The following is a 24,128-nucleotide window of genomic DNA, read 5'->3' as shown; positions in this document are numbered from 1 at the left end:
TTAAATGAATGAATGAATGAATTAAAAATTTTTTAATGTTGATGAAGCTTTATTTTATTCATTTATTTATATGCAGTGCTGAGAATTGAAACTAGTGCCTCACACATGCTGGGAAAATGCTCTACCACTGAGTAACAACCCCAGTCCCTATTTATTTATTTTTATGTGGTGCTGAGGATAGAACCCAGTGCCTCACATGTGCTTGTCAAGTGCTCTACCACTGAGCCACAACCCAGTCCTGAGATTGATTTCAATATATATTTTTTGCCCTTGTATCTTTATTGTTTTTAAGACTCATTTTCAAGACTTTATCAATACTATCTTTTGGTATTTTCTATAAAATAACTTTTTTAATGTTTAAAATTTATACATAGAAATGGTATAAGCAGTGAGATATTTACATCTAGCATGTGTCTGCATTATTTTAATGTCTACAACATTTAATAAATGGATAATTTCTTTAGTAGTATTTTAATATTTACTATAATGCTCAACAAATTTTTGAAGCCCTTTTGCATACTTTCTCTCATTTGATATGATAAATTTGCAATATTTTCCACAGTGTCAGTTATTAATTCTCCAAATAGCCATTTAAAGTACATGATACCAGCATTGTCCCTTTCTGAGTAGATTCAACTCCACAGATGAAGAAACTGAGTCAGAAAGAAGATGCATAATCTGATCATGAAGAGGTACTATGTAAATCACTTGGCCTTTTTAGGATTAATAAACATTTATTCATTGTGTTTTTTATGTAAAATTTGTAGATTTCTTTATATACTGAATAAACACTTTGTTGTTAAGAGCCTTGTGAACTGTTTTTAGTCATTTTATATGAGAAGTTCTTTGTTCTTAGCAAAATAATAAGTTATGCTTTACTAACCTCATATGCCTAGGGAAGAAGAGCTTTCTCATAGGAGTTTTAGTTTTGAATCCCTAGCACTTGGTTATTCATCTGCAGAAATGGTTCAAACTGCTTAAGCTACACCATAGTAACTATTCTAATGACACACGAGGTCCGACTGCTTGCAAACAATGCTTTGTCTTTGCTGATATCTTATATTTTCTTAGCCTACATCCCAGTCCCAATTATTGAGTGTCTTGAAATTGACTGCAGGAGCAGCAGGTAAGAATTGACCTCAATTAGAGCTGGAAGTTTTCCCTATTCTAGAAGTCAGGTCTTAACCAATAGTATTAGTACCTGTATCAGGCAAAGAAGATTGTGGTGTGATTTGCTCTTTCACTAGGGATTAAAAATAGCCAGGGGCTGGGATTGTGGCTCAGTGGTAGAGCACTTGCCTAGCATGTGTGAGGCTCTGGGTTCGAGTCTCAGCACCACATATAAATAAGTAAAATAAAGGTCCATTAACAACTAAAACATATTTTAAAAAATGCCAGATCAAATAGTCAGAATATAGTGTATTGAATTTAACCATCCTGATTCTTTTTGTCCTACACACCCAGCTACAGCTTCACATACAGTAATATCTCTTTTATCTAGGCATCTTTTTTTTTTTTTTGGTTACTGAACCTAAAGAGAGAGGTAAATAAAAGCAAGAGAGTTGATTGAATTCAAATTCGAAATTGGAATATTAAGTTGCTACAGGACACAGAAATATTAATAGCAATAAGAAGGGACATCTATTTATTTTTATTTATAAAAACAAGTAAATATAAAAGAAATAAAAATGAACCACATAGAAGAATTCCTTTTCAGAGCAAATAAACTCTCAATTAATAGCCAATAGGGGTCTTACTGCATAATAATTGATGTTTATTAAGATAACTCCAAGTCGTCATCAATAAAATGATGATTGAATCAGTATAATCAACTTGAGAGGGCAAAAGCACGTGAAGTTTTTTCAGAGGAAGTTGGATACAAAGAGCTGAAGCCAACAAAATGAAGCTTTAATCCTAAATTTGACTTGGGAGGTTGATACCAGGCAATTGAGGAATCATTGTGTTTGCAAAGCAGCCAGGGGTTTGCAATCCACCCCCTCACCACACACTTAAGTTTTATTAAAAAAATTTGAAGGGCTCAAATTTGGAGGCTTTGTTTTCTCAAAGATACCATGAAAGGCCATAATAGCTATTCCCTTTTTAGCCATTTGACTTTTCATTTGTTTTGCTTTCTTTTATTTTTCATGAAAATTTTGATGTCTCTTCTCTTCTTGCCCTCTTCTCTTTAGAGAGCCATTTAATGTCTGTCAAATGTCATGTTACATGTTATAATAACACCACATGGTTATACATAACGCCATAAAATATATGTATGTGACAGCCAGTCATAACCATGCCAATGATGATAATCAGATTCTATTATACATTTTAAAATGTCTGTATGACATTTACATCATAGGCTACCCCAGCGCTCATCTTTGTGGTGGCAATTTTTAAAATAATCTTCCTTATTTTTTTCCCTTTTCTTTCAAATTAACCATTGCATGGAGAAAGCGATAGTGAAAAGAAAAAAAAAACTATGTTTAAACATATTTTTCTTTTAAATCTCAAAAATTTTCTATTAATCACTGGTGGTTAATGCATGAATACTAGTTCATCTGAAACAAATTATCTGTAAGTATAAAATAATGCTTCCCAAGTATGTTATTCTAGAAAATTTCCAAGAAAGAATTTAGAAAACATGTGCAAACATTGCACTCTTATTTTACAGGGGATAATACAATAGTAAAAATACGTATATTAGAGCTGAACAAAATTGAGGGAGGAAAGGTGATGAAATAAGAAATAGAAGAAAAAAGTTACATCTGGAAAAAAATGGAAAAGTAGCAGAATTTTTAAAAACTTTCCACTTTCATGACCTGGTTATATGGGAGAAAGTGAAGTCATATGCAATTTGAATTGCTAAGGTCACGTGATAAACATACCAAGTCTCTAAACTGCTGTTTTTGAATCTGTGAAATGTAAGTAAATTCTGTGCAAAGAGCATGATGTGGGCATTTCCAGGAGAAGCTTTCTGTTTCTTTCTGAATGCTTGTGTCACATTTTCAACAGTTTTTATGTTTTTTTTCACGTGTTCCATGTCTAAAAAAGTCTTACAGTAAAGATTTTTTTCCAATTGTAGCAGAAAGTCTTTAGAAAACTGAAGTACCACAATCATTTTCTTTTGCTGTTCTCAGAAATAAGTTGAATTAAAGCCACTTAATAATGTTACACTATCAGAACTTAAAATGGCGGAAACAGAATGTTTAATATTCCAAGCATGACCCAAATGCACAATGCAAAGAGATCTGAAAGAAAAAAAACTTGCTGAACTCTCTATTAAGAGGTATAATTGAAAAGGGAAAATGCACTAACAATAACCAATAAATAAAGTAAAATTTAAACACCAAAGCCTCACACCAAACACACAAAAACTCAGTGGTTACCTAACTTACACTTCATATCACTTTGTTTCATGCTAAGGGAATGACTAGCTAATTAGAGTTTTTGAATAAAACTGTGTGACCCATCCTCCTTTTTTTTTTTTAACTCTGCATCCTCTTAGTCAGGTATCTGCAAATACTATTCGTGCCAATTGTCTCAGAGAAAAATATAGGCTAATTAAAATGCTAATCTTTAGTAAACACATAAGTACTTGCATGAAAATTAAACACTTGGGCTGCTAATTCATGAATACGTGCTCAGACATCAGGAACACTGCAACTAGTATGGACTTCACAGTCTTGGGCTTAACAGCCTCGTCTACATGTCAAATCCACTTCAGGGCTGAGAGTATCTACCATTGAAATCACCCAGTGTGCCTTCTCTCAAGAGTATCTAAGGAGAAAAGAAAAGTGATGTGCACTTTGAGAAGATTATTTAAAGCCTGCAGATTCATTAGGGGAGAACTTAATTGTGATCGAATCTATAATCCTTTCAGTTCATCCCATAAATAATAACAGTCTGAACTCTATTGAATCACATGGGCTCTTTTGCACAAACCTATAGAAGAGAGTCCTCAAAATTGAATAGATGGAATTGAATGGACCTGGGAAGTGGGAACTGGAATTTGATGGACAGCCTTTCACCTCTAGGTTATTGGTTTGTATCTGACCCAGGTGATGAAAAGTCGTTGCTCTACAATGGCTGTTTAGTAGTTTTCTGTGTAATGAGCTGTTGGCTCCAGTCCATTCCTCAGTGGACAGGTGTCTGCTTGCATTCCCAAATCACCACTCCACTTGTCAGTCACATTTGAGGTCAAGGGCTAAATAGGAACTGGGGCCGAAATACTTTCTCATTCTGATGAGTACAGGCCTTCCTTTGTTGGTTGACTTGGTTGAAAACGAAAACTGCCATAGTCAGTCACTGTTCGTGCTCTGCCTATTTCTATTTAAGAAGATTTTATTGTTTAGGACTTCAATCATAATGAAAAAAATTATTAAATATTCAAAAATACATGTTTTTATTATTACATATCATGAAAAGGGAGATGACTAAATACACTCCCAGCTCCAAAGGACATTAAAATTTAAATTTATTTGTATATCTGCAATGGGGATATATAAAACCAAGAAAGCATTTGCATCTGGCTTTAATTCATTGACACAAGAGAATCACGATATAAGCTCTGAATCCTTAGGAATAAAACTGGTAGTTAGAAGACAGCCAGTGATTGAACATTATATGGTATTTTTGACTAGAGGAACAGCTTTCTTTGAGGTGGGAGATGGACGAAGTGAAGATTCTTTATTGGATACTGCCTGGGCTTTATAAAATGGTCTTATAAAGCTGCTTCATTTAAACTTGGTTTAAATACTTTTGTTTCTATAATTTCCATCATTATATAAATATACACTAATATTTATTAGCATTTCTGGAAAAGTTTGTGGCTTAGAGTGACTGGTAAAGGTCAGAAACAAGAAAACTCAGATATGTATGTAGATGTGGTATCTATTACTTAAGAATGAGAACACCAACTTAGATTATCTTATTTTCTATCCTGATGCAGCTTATTGCTAAACACATTTATAACTTTTATTAAAAAGGACAAGACTGTGTAACAAATTTTCAGTCTTAATCATCATATGCCTCCCAGCTCATTTTTAAGTCTAAATCTGTAATTAAAAATTGCTAGCTAGTTGCTTATACCATTTCATTTATAGATTTGATGGCAAACTTTCCACATCTATCATTTTTAGAAACTGCAAAAATGATAAAATACTAGGAGTCCTGAGGTCTGATATCAAATCAATGGTTCTACAGTTTCTTGAGATACATTTTGTATTCTTGTCAGTTTTCTTGTCTTACTTTTATATTTGTTTCTCTTAGGCACATTGAGAAAATCATGCATTTTTCTAAGTCTTTGTTAGCAAAAACAAGTGACTCAATTCCCATGAGACAATCTGTGGACAAAAATTAATTGATATTTTTCTTTATGTCCTCATGATATAGTAAGAGCTTAGTAAATATGAAGGATAAAAATTTGACTGATTATGTCTATATGGTTAATTTTTACTTCTATGGAAAATAAGCTCTATTAATGTAAATAATACTAAACTTTTTGAAACATCAGCAATACCATAACAAATGAGAACAAGTATCTTAGGATAAAATATGATAAATTTTATTATAACAGGTAATAAGGATTACTTGAATTACATTTTACTTTTTTAGTGGTTAAGAATAGATTAAGTATACCTTTGCATTGGGAGATGGTTTCTTGACATAATAGGTGGACTATTTTATCTTTAGTAATTTCTAGTGAATTTGAGGGCTTGTCAGAATCCTAAAGAATTGGACCATGCTGTGTAATCAATGATTAATATCTTTATTTTTATTACTCTGGTTGGTTTGTTGGTTAACACCTATTTGATTTGGAAAGGTTTAATTCTTAGTGTTTTTCCAAGACGTCTTCAATTATGCTTACTCTATTGATACAGCCTCAGGTCCACAATGCAGGATGCTTGCAAGAGAGTATGTTAAAGGATGCTGACCAAATTTTAGTCATCCATTATTAATATTTTATCTCTGTATCCTATACAAGCTCCTCTAACTGAGGAGATTAATTTTTAGAAAAGCAAACAAGGTGGAGTCCATGTTCCTCCAGTTTTAGTTAAATAATCATGCCAATCCAGAGATATAAAGCAAAAGTGTGAAGGGGAAGTTTTGGGCAGGGGGTAGAACAGCTGTGGAAGCAACCTCACCAAGTGTTGCTTATTTACTACACGTGAGACTTGTGTTTGCCTTGGAGCTCACACCATTGTCAAAGGTGCGGTGTATGTGTGCTTGCATGTATGCATGTGTGAATATGTGTGTGTGTGTGTGCATGTGTATGTGGTGAGTTAAACACAAATGTATTCAGTGAATCACATTGGTGAGAAACAAGTCTTGCAGTGGCATTGGTAGGAGGTTTGTAGCAAGTTATTCAGTCTGGCAATTATTGCAAATTAGAACTTTATTCAGGAAAGGATATCAATTTGAGAGTAGATGGAACACATTAACTATGGTTAATTCAAACCTTCTTTGAATGGGATACATTTTCTTAGAAGGAGCCATAGAGATAAATGTATCACGTGAACCTCGGAACCGAACTGCTGAATGAAGATATTGGAGGACTGGAGCTATTCATTTCCATTTACAGAATCCAAATTGCTGAAAAGTCATGGGAAGGCAGGAAAGAGGCTTGTTGTGTTTTAAAATGCTCCCTGGCATTTGTCTGCCTGCGTCATCCGATGCAGTATCTCATTCTGCTGCCACCCGGAGTCCCATTCACTGGTTTGTTTAACCTCAAAGTGGGAAAGTAACTAACACAAATACATTCATTGTCCATGCTCTAATAGAATTAAGATTCCCAATACACTGCCTGCATTTGAATGAGGTTTGTTACACACTAGCTTTTATGGTCACACCCTTTTCCCTTGATGGTTCTTAAGAATGGCCGAAGCAGGAGACCAGAAATTTTGTAAGCTCATAAATATGAAGCACACTGTATTTAAATAATGCCAGGATGGTGATACAAATGGACCAATGCCAGGAAGCTCAAAGTTAAAACTAACAATTCATCCTTACATCACTATGAATAAGAAGGGAGCAGAAAGGGGCACTGTGTTAGTTAGAGTGGTGCTGCCAGCAGACTAGGATGGCTCTAATGGGCCAGTGTGGCACAGAGTGTTGAATCGCACACTGTTTACCCAAAAGACAGGAAGTAGGTCTATTCTGCTCCAGAAAGGCCAGCTCCAGAAATTGGGGGATTACATAATATTCTTTATTTCACACTGAACATTATGAACTTGAGTAACTGTAAGCATTTTGAATAAACCCTTATCCAGTATCCTGCCAGTCAGTGACAAAGATTAGTACAGGGCATTCGAGGTGGAAACAGTTACTATGTGGCTGTGTGGGCAGGACCAGTGCAGGTTTTCACCAGTTCTACTGCCTACTCCGCAGCTTAACTGCTGTGCCTTCTACTTCCACTTGCAACAAGAGCCAGAGCATAGTCTTGGGAACACTGCAGTGAAGATGGTCTCAGGAGGAGGGTCTTTGTCATTCAGAGATGGACTTTCTGCTCTGAAAGAAAGTGCTGTGTTTTGAATCCCTCCTCCCCCATTTTTTATTCAATATTTTGGAGTTTGCCATTCAGGTGTTTGGTGACTCTCTTCAGGAATCTGAAAACTGGCAGTGTGCTTTTGATGGTTAACATACATCATTTCTGGTGGTAAAGAAAATACTTGGCGTTTTTTAACATTAAGGGAAGAGGAAGATAGATTTCTTTTAATTAACAATTCTTGAAGTATCTTTTCTAAAATACAAACCTTTAAAAAATAAATTACATGATAAATTACATGCCATTTTCTGCTTAATATGCCACTGTATTTATTTTACCTTGTTCTTAATATATGCATTTTCTTTTTATAATCTTTAACTTAATATTCCATATGAACTAAATTTTTTGTAACTACATATTGCATGTACTCTGCTTTACCTCACTTCTTTTATAGTGGATTTTAGTGATGGTGGATTCTTTAGTGCCTAAAATGGACTTGGTTTTAGGCAATGCTTCTTTGGCAGCTGCACTAGTTCTTTTGAGCACTAGATTCTCTTCAGAGCTGATTAAACCTGAGGGATGCTTGAATCTTTGAATATCCTCTGCTTTATACTCATGACACTAAAGGCAGTATACATAAGGGTATACCAGTGGAGGTACATTTTTCTCTTAGCAGGTTTCAAAATATAGTGATGATGATGGAGACATTACTACTACTGCTACCACAACCAGTAACAGTTTGCTTAGTTATCCCTATGTGCCGACCACTATGCTAAGAGTTCTTTGTAAATTATTCTACTTTACCTTAATGAACAAGATGGTGAAGTAAGTACTGTTACTAATCTTATTTACCAGTTAGAAATGCATACAACTGATGGTACCTGAGTACTCAACTAATAACAGCTAAAAATAGAAGTTTGGAGATTGACCACTGTGGATGTTGGTTCTGGGGCTCAGTGATAGCAAGGACAATGTCTTTGAGACTTTTCCAGGCCTTTCTCTTCAGTTACAAGATGATTTCCCGATGATTTCCAACATTTAGGAAATCTCTCCATTCAAAGCAAGAAGATAAAGGAACAAGTAGAGCCAGCTATCTCTGTTTCTTTTACAAGAAAACAAATCTTTTCCTAGTGCCTCCTACCAGACTTGATTATATCTCACTATCCAGAGTGACACTGAGGGACTATTCTTAGCTATAAGGGATCCTGGAAAGCAAGTAGTTAACTGTTTCACCTTCTATGGGTAAAGGAGAAGGGTGATAAGAATGGCATTGGGTTAGCCAGACTGTCCGTGACTCTTATTAGAGATTGAGAAAACAAGGCTCAGAGGGACTAACTGTCTGGTGTTAAGGAGCTAATAAGTGGTAATGCCAGGGTTTGAACTCAGTCTGAGTCCAGAGCTAACATCTTTATCATGATATCACATTGTTTTTTAGATTTCTTTAGTTTATTGTTTTTCCTTATGGAGGCTTGGTGACCAGAAAAGGTGCTTAAATAAAATTGGTTCTTTTCTCATTCGAACCTAACACTGTGGAACTGTTTCAACATTACTTTAATTTACACAGCCCTCATTTGCCACCATATTGCCAAGGATAGAAATCTCTGAAGCATATTATCTAACCGTATTTAAACAAGCTATCATCTTGTCACTTTTTGTGCTGTTGAAGAATCTCACCACTTATGGACAAATACCGTTATTGTAAGAGCTTTAATTCCTTTTATTTTATCCTTCTGCAAACTGAGCATGCCCAAGTAAGCATTGTAACCTGTAATTAAGATACAGGCTATCTATTACCAAGTAATTTTTTTCTTCTGCTCATCATAAACTCAGTAATAGTTTTCTGTTGCCACTAATTGTCAAGGAGACTAATATATTTTCCCTAAAAAAAAAAAAAAATCAGAACTTCCTCTTACTCTTAAGGTCACTTGGTTATAAATTTATTTATTAGTTTTGTTATTTGACAAGTAGTTATAATGTAATTATTGACATTTTGGGGATATATGCATATCTTCCAAAAATGTAAGATGGCCAGAAGATGTACAGGGATTCATTTTACTAAAAAATAAAGCAACAGGGAATGGCTTTCTCAGTTCTCACTGCCACTCTTTTCCCTTGCCGTTGCTAGTGAATACAGAAGGTGTAATACCTAGCAATACCACATATATTATACGCTGGTTTTATTTGGTTCATAATAAAGGTGATGCATTCCAATTCCAAAATGGATGAGACTTACATAAAGTCTAAAAAAAAAAAAACCCAACAACTTTACACTGCGAAGGTCCTGGAATATGTAAACATAAAATATGTAATCTATCTTTGATTTGCGCCATAATGCTCCTTTGCTTTGAAATCATGGCTGTATTACCAAACTGACAGTTTTAATGGAAAAAGTGGCTTTCAAAAGCTGCTGTTGAAAACACACTGCATAATTCTCTAAGTCGTGAATATTTTACTACCAACATATGCAGGGAGGCAGTGCAAACACACTGGCATTTTATTCCCTGCAAGCTGGGATGGAGGAAATTCACTGGTGTTAAAACTGCATACTTGTAATATGATGCAAATTCATAAATACCTATGAAAGCACACTGTTGTTTTTGGCAGGCAACACCACTTCATAGAGTCATCTGGAAATGATAAATAGGTATACTTTCACTTGTAATTTGCTCATTCAGCAAACTTGAATCAAGGGTCCACTATATTTCAGGTACTGTACTAGCACAATACAAAGATGAACAGAGAAAACTCCTAACAGGTCTTAATGACTTCAATCTAGTGGAGATGTGTTTTGCAGAAGGCTCTGGGTGAATGCTGTGGAACCACATGGGGCAAAATAAAACTCATGGGCCAGGGCAAGGAGACTTCCTTGAGTCTTTAGTGTCATGTGGAGCATGTGTTTGGGTCAGGGCATAGTTGACAGTGTACCAGGAGGCAGACCCTGCTCTTCCGTGGGTATTCCTTTTTAATGGGGAGAACACCAGAATGGCCTAGATGGTGGTAGTTGGGGACTAAAAGATAATATTTTTCAGATTAGGGGCCAAGAAGTCTGGGCATCCCTGCTAGTTGTTTATAGTTACAATGATGAAACCTTCTTACACCTAAGAACCTGGGGCCCTGTTTCCCCAGAAAACCAAGTTAGGGTACAACCCTTCTTTTTGAAAATCAGGATTGGACCTGATTCCTGCTAGCTCACTGGCAGAATGGCTGGGATAAACTCTCATTGGATCCTGGGGCAAAAGATTGGGGGAAAAAAAAGAAAAAAGAAGCTATCAAGGACATTTTGAAATTTGAGATATTTAAATATGGACTTTATTTTAGACGACAATGTTGATTTAATTTTAACTTTTTTTGGATGAAATAATTGTATTGTGGGTCATAGTATATAGCAGAGTGTTGAAATATTTAGGAGTAAGTATTGTTTTATTGTATAGGCAACTGATTGTCAAATGTGCATAGTTAGGTGTGCTTGTTTGGAGAGAGAGAAATTGAGAAAATAGAAAAAACTGATGATAAATTGCTGAATTTAGGTGAAAGTAAAATGTCTGTTTATTATAATATTATTTTAAAGAAAATTTTTATAGCTTTTAACATTTTCAAAATTAAAAAAAAATTGGGAATAAAAGGTGTAGAAAGTGACATTTATCTCATTTCCTCTGCCTGGTTCAACACTCCTCAGTCAGGAATGCTTCCCTGGCTTCTCAGATTCAAGTTAGGTACCTGGTACCCACCTTGTCAGAATGTTCACCATCCGCTGTGTAGTTGCTTGTCTAGTTTGCACACCTTCCCAGAGTTTAAATTTTCTGAGCACAGAGACTGTCAGGGATTATGAAGTTTTCATGCACTACTGTATCCACAGCTTATGGTACATAGTCCTCATTCAGTAAATATTTGTTAAATGATAAAATCCATAAATGAAAACAGTAGACATACACTAATTAGGGAAGTTCACACTAAATAAAGTGGCTAACCTTGGCTAACTGTTGGAAAGGACTGAGTTGTGGAATTCAAAAGTGTGAGATAAAAGCAACAACAAGAACAACTATGTATGATTGTTAAAATTATGTTACAGTCTTTGAGTTAAATGAATATTTAGCTATCAAAGAAAGTGCATGATGAGGGTAATTAATATATTTTCTAATTATTCTTTCAAACTAGGCATATTGATCATGTCTCTGACTTTTGAGTTTTAGAAATAACTGCAGAAATAGACATATACACAGAAAAGAAGATGATACAATTGGGTTTGGAAAAAGTCCATCTCGTACTATCACCCAACTTCTGTGACTACTTTTTTGGGGAAAGCCTCTTGTTTTATTGTACAATCTGTGTGAAATAGCTGATACTAATTTATCAGGAAGATTAATTTATAGATTTCTGTCTTGCACTTAGTTTCTGCCATCTATTTCAGTGTTCATTGACTTTTTGACAATGGAACAGAAGGGGAAATAATGAAGAGAACTATGAATTGATTGTGTTCCACATCTCAAATTCACAGGTTGAAACCCCGACCCCTGATATCTCACAGTGTAACTCTATGAGAAGATAGTGCCTTTAAAAGGGTGGTTAATGTTTAATGAGATCACATGGACGCAGATCTAAAACATATGACGGGGATCCTTGGAAGAAAAGGAGTAGGTGCTGGATAGGTACACACTCAGAGGAAAGAGCAAGTATACACAGGAAGAAGGTGGTTTGAGCCAAGGAGAGAGTGTTGGGAATCACTGAATCTGCTAAATCAAATCCACTTGATCTTAAACTTCCAGTCTCTAGAACTGTGACAAAATAAATTTCTTTTGTTTGAGCCCTTCATTTTGTGGTATTGTTATAGCAACTCATGAAAACTAATACAAGGAGAAAAGACTGAAATGAATTGACTGTTGATAAGTGAATTTTTGTGAAATCTAGGCTGGGGAATGAATGTTAAGTATAATAGCTAATTGGGTAGTTTATAGTTCTTTCTTATTTGTAGTTTAATATTTTGTGGTTTACTAGGATCTTGGAAGTGACTTAGCCCAAAGCTAGAATTGCCCAATTTGGCATTCCTTGCAGGTGGGCATAGAGAGCTTTTATTGGCAACCTCTCTAATGCGGGAACATTTAAGTTCTCAAGAAATCCTGCCATTCTAAACTATTTGTTGGAAAACATTTTTCATGTATTGACTTAGCATCTGTATGACAGAGACTTCTGTTTGTACCACAATGTCTGTTCTCCTTCTCCTTTCTCAGTGATAGAATTCTGATTATTATACAGATACTTGGCTACCTGAAATAAAGACATGTTTTCCAGATTTCCTGGAAGCTGAAAACAGACACATTACTAAGATCTGGCTAGTGTAATATGAGTGCAAGTTGTACGTATCATCCAGAAAATGTTCTTACACAAAGGGATGCACCTCCTCTTCACCATTTTTCTTTCCTGCTGCCTGGACTGCAGGGTATGTTGGCTAGAACTCATGCAGCCATCTTAGATCATGAGACAGAAGCTAGAATGAGCTGTCAAGAGCTTGAATCTCTGATTAGGAAGACTTCCAAAGGGACTGGGCTGTTATTTTTGTATTTTGCTTACTTTAGGCAAACAGAAGCCTCTCTTCTTTTAGGTAGTTATATTTTGTGTTCTATGTTACTAATAGCTAAAGCTATTTCTAATTGTTTAGCTACCTGCTTCTATGTAACTTTCACCCATATGTCCTCAATCTACCCTTCTGAATTAGATAGTATAGAATAGGTCTCATTCCATTTCTACATTAAAACATGATACTTGAAGACTGCTATCCTATCTTCCATTCATCTATAAACTAAGTATAACTGATACTTCAACTGTTCTTGGTAAGACAAGATTTCAAGCTCTCTGACCACTTTCATCACTCTTCCGAGGCCTTGATTTACTCAAGCATTCATTATTTCCATAAATTGAGAGCTGGCTGAATTGTATGTATTTCATAGACCTAGAGATGATACAACTCAGAAAATAATAATAGTCTTGGGTACATTAAAAGGAAATATTTGGAAGAGAATGACCTGAAATGGACATAGAAATAATTTCTATAAGAGGACAGATTTTTCAATTTATTTTTATTCTTTAAAACATAGATCTCAGTTGTACTAATAGATGAGTCCATTTTTGTAGTTTCTTACCAAATAATATTTATCAATATCTGACAATTGGATTATCAAAGAGAGAGAAAATCTTCTATTATTGTTGGGCAGAAATAGGTATATTAATAAATTACTTGTTTCCGACAATTCTGCAGCTGGTCTTCTAGTTAACATGGTGAAATGTAAGCTGAATGTCCAACTTGACCAATTTTCTAAAATCTGCAATGGAGAGAACATTTTTCAAAAGCTGTCTTTGAATAATAGCCATCCCAACAAATGTGGGGTGGTATCTCATTGTGGTCTTGATTTGCATTTCTCTGATGACTAGTGACATTGTGATGACTAGTGACATTAAACATGTTTTTATATACCTATGGCCATTTTTATGTCTTTTTAAAAACATAAATGTCTCTTCAAATTCCTAATGCATTTTTAATCAATTTATTTATTTGTTTATTTATTTGTTATTGCATTGTAAGAATCCTTATATTTTTTAGAAGTTAACCATTTATTTTATAAATGACTTACAAATATTTTCTCCTATTCTATAGGTGGCTATTTTATTCTTTTTGATTATCTCATTTGCTGTATATAATATTTAGCTTGATGTTGTCTTGTTTGTTATTTTTAGTTGTGTTACCTATATATATCTATGAAAATAAAAAAAACCACAAATGTTGGCAAGGATGTGGAGAAATTGAAATATTTATACACTGTTGGCAGGAATGCAAAAATGGTGCAACAACTATGGAAAATAGTGTGGTGATATCTCAAAAACTTAAAAATAGTACTGTCATGTACTCTGGCAACCCCACTTGCAGACATTTATGCCAAAGAATTGAAACCAGTGTCTCCAAAAGATTTTAGCACTCCAATGTTCATTGCAGACTTTACCCAATAGCCAAGGTGGAGAACAACTTAAATATACATTTACAGATGTGAATAAAGAAGATGTGGTACATACATACTATAGGTATCATTCAGACTTTTTTTAAAAAATGAGCTTCTTTATAAGTGCAGTGATACCTACTGACTACCATTTCAGTTGCCTTCTTTTGATTCCCTGGATGGAAATTTCCTTGCACCACGGTGCCACAGGCAAAGTGAGCATTGGAGGGTAGAAACAGATATTTGAAGAGGTTGAAGGTGTCGCAGGCCGGTGCAGCAGAATGGGGGGGGGGGTGACGAATAACTTGTGTATGTTGATACAGCAGGAGAGGGAGCCCTTTATTGTAGGACAACAGAGCTATTTATACATTTTGCACAGCTTATCTTAATTAGCATAAACTAGATACATCAGTCAACCAATAAGGAATCTCCACACTTAATGGCTTGCTTTTGTTACTTCTCAAACCACTCCCTCTGGCATTTTGCCAGGCACCATCCAGACTTGTTTATGAACTCTAACATTCCCCCTGGCAAAATGCCAGGTGTTATTTTGACTTGTTTACAGACCTTAACATGAAGGAACCCTGAAGTTCTACTTGCAGATCTTACTGGGGACAGGTGCCACTTACTGCCTCAAGGCCTTGGTCTGGCTGCACATGGGGGCAGCTTCCAGTCTGAGATGGCATGAGCCGCCTTCTCAGAAGGCGAGGCTTTGATAGATGGTGGCATGAACCTCAATGTAAAGAATGTGAAGCAGAATTGAAATTGGAAAAGCACTTTAAGGATGTGATCCCACTGAAAGCCTCTCTGCAGGTGCTCAGCTGCTTCTTCCTCTACATTTGGTCCTCCTGCTTTCTGACTCTAGGCCACGCCCACTACCCATAGTGGGTGAATTTGCTAGGCCCCTGATTCATGGCAGACAATGGTGTCCCCGCACCAGAGCACAATGACAAACAGCAGTACTGGCAGAAATGGTGTCAGATGAACCAACTATATCCTTTCGCATTGTGGACACAGGCTGCTGGGCGCTGGGTGGCTCTATAAGCTGTGCAGCCTGCATGCCTGGAGCAACGAAGGCTCAGTCCAGGGGCAAAAGTTAGTCTGGGGTAAAGGATTATTAAATAAATTACACAGAATATGAGCAAAAGAGAGGGAAATGTTGTAATATGGGACGACATGAACAGACCTTGAGGAGATTATGTTATGTGAAATAAGCCTGCCATAGAAGGACAGATACTGTATAATTCCACTTATACACAGCCTCTAATATAATCAAACTCCTAAGATCAGAGAGTAGAATTGTGGTTGCCAGAAATTTTGGGTAGGGGGAATGAGGAGTTGCTAATCAACAGGCATAAAATCTCAGTTATTCAAGGTGAGCAAATTCTAGAGATCTGTTGTACATTATCCCTGCACTTAATACTGTACTGCCCACTTAGAAATCTGTTAAAAGGGAAGGATTTATATTAAGTGTTTTCATCACAACAAAATAAAAATTGTAGAAAAACCATCTTTTACTTTTGTATGTTCAAATCCTCAAAGGTTTGAACAAAAAAGCCTTTGCAATGTGCTCATCTTGGGTCTGAGTCAGTCAACTAAGCATTTATTGAGTATTGAAATTGTATGCATAATCTATTCTATTGGGTTTAGAGATGTAGAAAAAAATAAAGGAAGTAGAACATACAATTTTTGCCCTTGAGAAACTTGTGTGTGATTATACATTCTTTTTAAATAATTGTCTGAGAGTGTCTTTAAGAAATTCAAAATAACCCAATAATTTCAATGATAGAGAAGAAACTTTTATCAGGACAAGGATGAGTACAGGTTAATTTTGCCTACTACTTTCACCTACTATTAGCCCATTACCCATCAAGTTTTTATACTCTTGATTTATTTTGTGTTTGTTTTGTGGATCTAAATGAGTCAGGGATTTTAAAGTACTCTCCTGATTCAGTGCCAAGTGCAGTAAACAGTGGTAAAACTAATATCTATCTTAATTGGTGACTTTGTAACCTAAGGTGCAAATGGAGATCTAGCATTATTTAGTTGATATAATTAACTTGGCAAAGTAGTCTAAATTTTTGTTGATGTATTTGACAAACTGAACAAATATAAATGAGCATTTATTAAAAACTTCATCTGTCTGAATTTTGTGTGTGTAAAGGCACAGATATACTCTCAGTGACTTTAGCACTGTCTACTACTAAAAGGAATTACTTACAGATATGTGTTTTAAAATTTCTATTTTGAGATCATTTTAGACTTTTAGAAATACTGCAAAAAGATGATACAAAGAGTTTCTATATACCCTACATCCAGTTCTCCCTAATATTAAAATCTTACATAACTGAAGATAGTATTATTCACTAAACAAGAGATTTGTTTGGATTTTAACAACATTTCATGTAACATCTTTTTTTTTTTTTTTCCAGGATCTAATCTAGAAACCTACATTGCATTTATTTGTCATGTCACCTTATTCTCTAAGCTGCAACAGTTCTTCTCTCAGTCTTTGAATCTGACTGAAAATATTAGTTAGATATTTTGTAGAAGGTCTCTCAACTTGGGTTTGTCTGATGTTTTCTCATGACTACACTGAGGATATACTTTATTAGGAAAGATGCCACAGAGGTACTTTGTCTTCCTCAGCCTCAATACAAGGCTATATTATGTAGATAAGCTTTACAGCTGGTAATATATTAACTTCAGTCACTTGGTTAAGGCAGTGTGTGCCAGGTTTATACATTGTAAAGTTACTGTTTATTTCTTTACAATTAACAAATATTTGGGAGAGGAACTTAGCACCCAGCAATGGGTCTTGCCTGCAGCAGTTATGACTATGGTATTCTAATGACTATTTCTAGTTTCCTTAGTCCTCATACATTTATTCATTGGAAATAAATAGGTAAGTAGGGTTATATTTTTATTTATACATAAATAAGCATTTTTAGGTAAATAAAAATTTCAAATTAAGAGCATTTGCTTTTTTTCTTTGCACTATAATCCAACATTATTAATATTTATTTTGTTGCCCAACTTGTAGAAGTGACCATTTGGTGTATTATCAAGTGGATTTTTGTATCCTTTATACCTTCCCCTATCTTTTTTCCTTTTTATTTTTTTTGAGGATGTCCCTAGCTCAGCTTGTATTTTCCCTGCCCCTCAAAATCAATCACTTTTTCAAGAAAACTTGGCTCTTTTTATTAGAAAATAGGACTTAGAAATCAAAATGTGTATTCCAAGTGTGCTCTTTCCTCAGGGTATCATTGCTGGTTCTCACTAGCAGCAGACAGACCTTTTTGAAATCTATATAAGTATAGTTACCCATAATACATACACTTATATTTAATTTTTGTTCTTTGTGTATGTATATCTATGTATGTATATATATTGCTTTATTTGAAGTCTTTTCTCCTTATTTATAACTTCTATTTTTTTAAATCTATTTTTTAGTTTTAGTTAGACACAATACCTTTATTTATTTATTTTTATGTGCTGCTGAGGATCGAACCCAGGGCCTCTCACGTGCTAGGCAAGCATTCTATTGCTGAGCCACAACCCCGGCATTTCCTTATTTGTTTAACCTTATTGTTCATGTAAAGATGACTGATCCATATCCCCACAAGAAAAAGGAAAAATCCTTCAACTGCATTGCAGAAGTACAATGTTTGTGTACAGTTTTCTTGTCTTTGATTTACCACATCTAGTGAAAAAAAAATGTTTTTCAAAGTTTTATTAGGTCAGCTCCTTTCTTCTCTATCCCACTCAGTATGGTGATATGATTTATTTAATAGGCTATACATTTACTTATTGAAATCTGTATTCTCTTTGGCTTCCTCACGCATCTTAGTTGATTTTTTTTTTATTACATACAAAAAAATTCAATTTGTGGCATACAGTTCAAGGGGTGGACAACTGCCTGGATTTACATGTGTGACACCACAGTTCTTTATGTAACGACTCTTTAACTTTCTAAATTACCTGTACTACTTCTTTGTACTCAACCCCCAAATGTCTACTTTTATTACTAGAAAATGTGCTTTTGGAGATCACCCCTTTCTGCTCCCATTTTTGCATTCTAAGTGCATACAGTGCTAAGTTGATGCTTAGGAAATGCTTGTTGAATATTCTGTGTAATAACAGCTAATATTTAATTGATATTAAACAAAAATTAAGTGACTGAATAAATGAATGACTCAATGGGCATATAATTTGACAAAAGTGACATGAAATGACATTTCATTTGGAAGTTGAAGCACTTAACTGTTGCTGTTAACTAACCACATCAAAATGCAGTGGCATAAAACAATAAGTATTTATTCAGCTTAGGAGTTGGTGGATTGACTGGATATGTTTTGTTTTTTTGGTTGGGTCAGGATTAATGGATCTTGGTAGTACTTGTTACCAAATACTTGCTCATATATGGGTGGTTAACTGGCTGGTCAATTGGAGTCTGGCTAGTCAAGGATGGCTTCAATCACCTGTCTGTCCAGGGTAGGCTGGACATATGGTAGTGTTCCATATGGGAGTGGCAGAATTCCAACAGAGTTTGTAAACAGGATTGTGCAAGGCCTCCTGAGTCTGAGATTCATAACCAGGGAGTATCACTGCCATTGTATTCTAATGGAAAAACCAAGTCACAGAGTAGCCCAGACTTAAAGGGTAAGGGAAATAATCTAATCTACCCCTTAGACAGGAGGAATTTCAATGTTAAATTGCAAAGGACATGGATGGAGCTATCAATCTATCACGGAGGCTATGTAAGCACACTTGGAGGCCTCGTAAATACTCTTAATGTGAATATTAACGCCATCATGTCCCTTGCTGGCAATACTCTTGTGCATTTATTTTTCTTAATCCTTTCCAATATACTCTAATATACTTTTTAATAAAACCTGATTCAGAAAAGCTGATGGGAAACACAGGTATTAAAACTTGTTTCTTGGACTGGGGATGTAGCTCAGGGGTAGAGCACTAGCCGAGCATATTGAAGGACCTGCTTTCAATACCCAATACCATATATGCACACGTGTACTAGTGCATGTATGCAAGTGCACATACACACACACATACAAACACACAGACAGGCTCTTATAAGGGATTCAGGAAGATTAGTAAAAGTTAAACCATTTGTTAGTTATGATTCTCTACTTTGCCTACCCCATTTCTATCCCTTTTTTTGTAATCAAGTTTTTCAAATCGAAATTCACAAATGCATTGAAGGGAGTGAGTGAAAGGATCACCACATATTCACTCACATGTGATAACAGGCAACTAATTTTAGAAAACTGGGATCCTGGAACTGAATGATATGCATAGAATTTAAATGCTGACCTAATATCTTCTTTGATTTAGTCTTACTTCTTTGTGATTTAGTTTTATGACTTGTACACAATTACTTGTATTGATTAAATTATGCTGTGTAATGCTATTTCTGGTATTTCAACTGCATGTGTGATAGTCACTGACATCCAATGAGAGTTTTTCATAAAGTTCTCTGCACTGTTTTCCCTTCATGGCCCTAACACCATTTCCAGTGACAGCTTTCATTAGAGTGCAGTCAGTTTTGCTTTAATAGTTATTCTAAGCAGTGAACAGTGATGGTGAATATACCAGGGCTGACATGTTCCATCAATCTAGTATACTTGAAAAGGAATGGTTAAATTGATGCCCCAAAGTTTGATTTTTGCTTCAACACTTTTTGTTGGTTTAAGCAAACTGCTGGGTACAGATGTCTCAAAGTCCTTAGACAGCCTCTGGGAAATTCAGCATATCTTGTACAACAATGAGTTGGAGAGAAGAAAATAATACGCAGAGTCCAAACTGGTGCATCAGGCAATGCATTTAACAAAGTTGCTAAATTTTGTGCAAAATAAGGTTTAATTAGAAGGGGCAAAGCCCAGGAAAGATGATAATTGTGTGATTTGCAACAATTGCAATATGTATGTATTGCTGTCTTTAGGGAACAATGAATTATTCTAATAAATCCTACATCTATGATGGAGGAAGAAATCCTCTTTAACTATATTTAATAGTGTTAGTTTAGAGGAAAATGATATTAAAATGACTGAACATTTGGGAATAGAAACAAAAATACCCTACACTTAAAATCTTTTAGTCATTTGCTAAAAAGGTTATTCTTATCATAAAACACTCGGGAGTTTTACCTTTAGGATAAGAAGGGAGAAAAGCAATTGAAGCTGCATGGTAGTCAACTGTACTAGAGCAGTGACTTTTTATGCTGGGCTGAATGTTTCCCTTGGGTGTCATGTCTCAGGAGCTGCCATATGGGATTCAAGCTGGGGAGGATCTTGTCTGCTTTCCCCATTCCCACCTATCATCTACCATAACCAATCTGTGAAATTAACTCCAATTAAATTTGGTTTTGACAAAATATTTTTTTGAAAAGGGTTCTACAAAAAAAATGCAAACTAGTATTCTAATGTATAATGAAAGAAAAGCGGGAAAAATCACAGTAGATGGTTAACTTACTATTTGTAATTATTCAGGTGTCATAAAGGTCAGAAATGAGGGACAATGCCAAGCAAACGTAAACCAGGATGTACATGGCAGGATGTACATATGTTTGAAAACTTTGACTCATGTTTCTTCAAATGCAAGTCAATCAAAATTCAGTAGCACAGTTTGAAGGATATTTGACGAAAGCAGGCATGTTGCACATGAGAGTATATATCTTGGAATCAGGCAAAATATTGGGCAACCAAGAAGGAATATTCTTGAATCAGTCATTCTTTGACACAGGAGCAATTCAAATGGTCTATCTATATATAGTTGATTATTAAGGCAAGAATTAATAACATCCTGAATGATGAAATTTTTAAATATTCTGAGGAACATCACAAAAAAAGGATCAAGTTATCTTTTTTTGAGATATTTAATAACTATGCCAACCGACAACATCGTTTCCTAAGAGAAAGACAATTTTAACACCAAAACTCTGGAAAGGTTGAAATCTCACATAAAACAAATAGTGGTAACATTCTGTCTTTTGCTGCCTGTGTTTGTGTGTGTCTCCTCAATCAGACTGATCCAAACTGTTCAGTGGTTCAATGGTGGAGATCCAAGTTGTTTGTAGTCTTTCATACTGATGAGGCAGTAGAAGATTTTCCAAAACATTTTGGCAAGGTAATTCACTCAGGCACAAAAGGATCATGACTTAGAAATGCAGATAACACTAACTGGTTTCATTTTGTATCACAGGAGGTGATGGCTAAAAATGGGCCCTAGAATTTATTGTCCACTCTTTAGATATATACAGGTTTCTGTGACTTGATCCACATACTTATATTTAGGTTATTTATGTAAAACACATAGTGACCTAGTCACAGAGCAGATGTCAGATCTCTTAACTAACTAACTAACCTTCTTCCTTCCTTCCTTCTTGCCTTCCCCCCTCCTCCTATCCCTTCTCTTTTTCTTTCCTATCCGGGATTGAACTCAGGGGCACTTGACCACTGAACCACATCACTAGTCCTATTTTGTATTTAATTTAGAAACAGGGTCTCATTGAGTTGCTTAACACTTTGCTTTTGCTGAGACTGGCTTTGAGTTTGCGATTCCCCTGCCTCAGTCTCCTAAGCCTCTAGGATTACAGGCATTTGCCACTGTGCCCAGCAAGAGCTCTTAACTTTCTGTTGAAGGCTCTGTGAGGTTAGGAAGTTAACAGCATTGATTGGTTGCCTCATACGCTTCAGGTAGGACAATAAGGTTTTTCCTTGTGTATGCCATTTAATTCTCAGATGATCCTGATTTGTAGTTATTATTACCTTCCCCTTTCTGATGGGAAATTAAGACTTAAATAACATAATAACTTAAATAACTTGCATAAGAGAGAGGGAGAGAGGATAAGAGCAGGCAGCTTGCTCTTGATGTGGTAAGGCTATGAATGTGTGTGAGGAAAATGTTTAAAACTACATTCTTGACTTTTCCCTCTATTGGGCAATAACTGCACCACTGCAGCTCTCTAGTAGGAATCAGTGGCAGTGGCCCTTGTGTGGGTGTAAGAGTCTGCTTGGTGGTATACCTCGGGGCAGGGTCTCAGGGTTGCTGACATGAGGGGTGGATGAAGGCAGGTGACTCTTGACCATCATTAAGCTTTCCCTTTTATATCCTTCCACCCACCAAGCACCTAGCATTCATCACTTCTCTAGGAGAAGTTGTCTGATACAGGAACTGGTGTACCTAAGGGAACATGAGCTTATAAGTGAAAATTATTAGCTGCCCGAGGAGTACAACTTCAAAAGGAAGATCAACTATTGTGGCTACTGTTAGTTTTCTACAGAATTATTCTCCCTTTCATGCAGAGTTTGGCTGCATTTCCATTTTTCTACATTTCTGTTTCAGCTGGCTGTGGCTATGTCACTAAGCGATCATCAATGGAATGTAAGCAGAAACGGTGTCTGCTCTTCCTGTCCTTGAGTTCTGAGGTAGTGAGTGTGCCTCCTCCACGATTTTTTTCCCTTACCCACTGGCTGGACCCAGAGTTGATTGCAATCCATCCTCAACCATGCAGATAATTTCTATGATCTGGGCATGGCAACTGGACAGGAGGGACCTTGTATACAAAATTATCACATAAGTCAGAGCAGCTCCCTGACCATTGCTTTCCCCAGCCTGTCACATGAGACAGGCTGCATTTTGGGGTCTTTCTGTAATAATATTTAACATTTTCTAATTAATGTAAAAAAAATGGACAACATAGGTACACATGATCTAAATCAGATTATTGAAGCAGAATTAACAACAATTAGGAAAAAGCATAAAAAATGTACTTGAGGAGGTTAGGGAAGAGTAACAAAATGAAACGAGAAGAAACTATAACAAAAGTGGAAATGTTAGATCCAACTGACTTGCTTTTCCATCTTCTGGCTTTCTTTAAGCCAAAAGCTAAGTCATAACTGCTATTCATGTACCTTTTTTTTTCTGCTTTCCAAAATTGTTGGCATCTCGTCTGCTGCTATTTCCTCTCCTGTTTGTCCTTTTAGGTTTATGCCTTCCATATTCATTTGCTATAATTTTAGGAGAAAACATGGATAGAGGAAATGTGTTCTTATTCCACATTTAAAGGGAAGGCGTGGGTTCTTCTGATAGATCTTGTTTTTTGGATTGTGTATACTTCCTACATGTTAACATTTACCATAGTCAAATTTGCTTTTAAAAGTGGGAAATTTATAAATATCTGTTCAAAATTAAGGGAAAGCTAAGTAAGTTACAGTGTCCACATATTGGAATACTGTGTAGTCATTAGACATGCTGTTAATAAACAGTTTTTAATGATGAGGAGATACTTCTGTTACAATGTTAATTTTAGAATTCAAACAGAATTAGGCATATATTATATATCTTAGGTATGTGTACTATAAAACTTGTTCAGAAGAAGATGAGGAAGAAAATATGACAAAATGTTTTGCTATCTTTAGGGATCAAGGTTACCTTTTTACATATTTCTTAATCTCATCAAATGTTTATTACTTTACTAAATAAAGAAATAAAAATTAATTGTTTTCCATTGAATTTATTCGTATCTTTCCCCATATTTTATCAATGCAGTATAATTATACATGATGGGGGAATTCATTATTGCTTATTTGTGAAAGCACAGGGTATAACAATAAAATTCAGGCAATGTCCTTCCCTAGTAT

General features: G+C 35.5%; 1 pseudogene; it reads left to right on the top strand.

Moving 5' to 3' along the window:
* The first annotated feature begins 15,145 nt into the window (after window positions 1-15,145).
* On the top strand, window positions 15,146-15,510 carry LOC110597722 (transmembrane protein 208 pseudogene; annotated as a pseudogene).
* The last annotated feature ends 8,618 nt before the right edge of the window (window positions 15,511-24,128 follow it).

The sequence above is a fragment of the Ictidomys tridecemlineatus genome, chromosome 1, assembly GCF_052094955.1.
Source record: "Ictidomys tridecemlineatus isolate mIctTri1 chromosome 1, mIctTri1.hap1, whole genome shotgun sequence".
NCBI lineage: Eukaryota > Metazoa > Chordata > Mammalia > Rodentia > Sciuridae > Ictidomys > Ictidomys tridecemlineatus.
The sequence above is the reverse complement of the archived record's forward strand: the minus strand, read 5'-3'. Positions and strand labels throughout refer to the sequence as shown.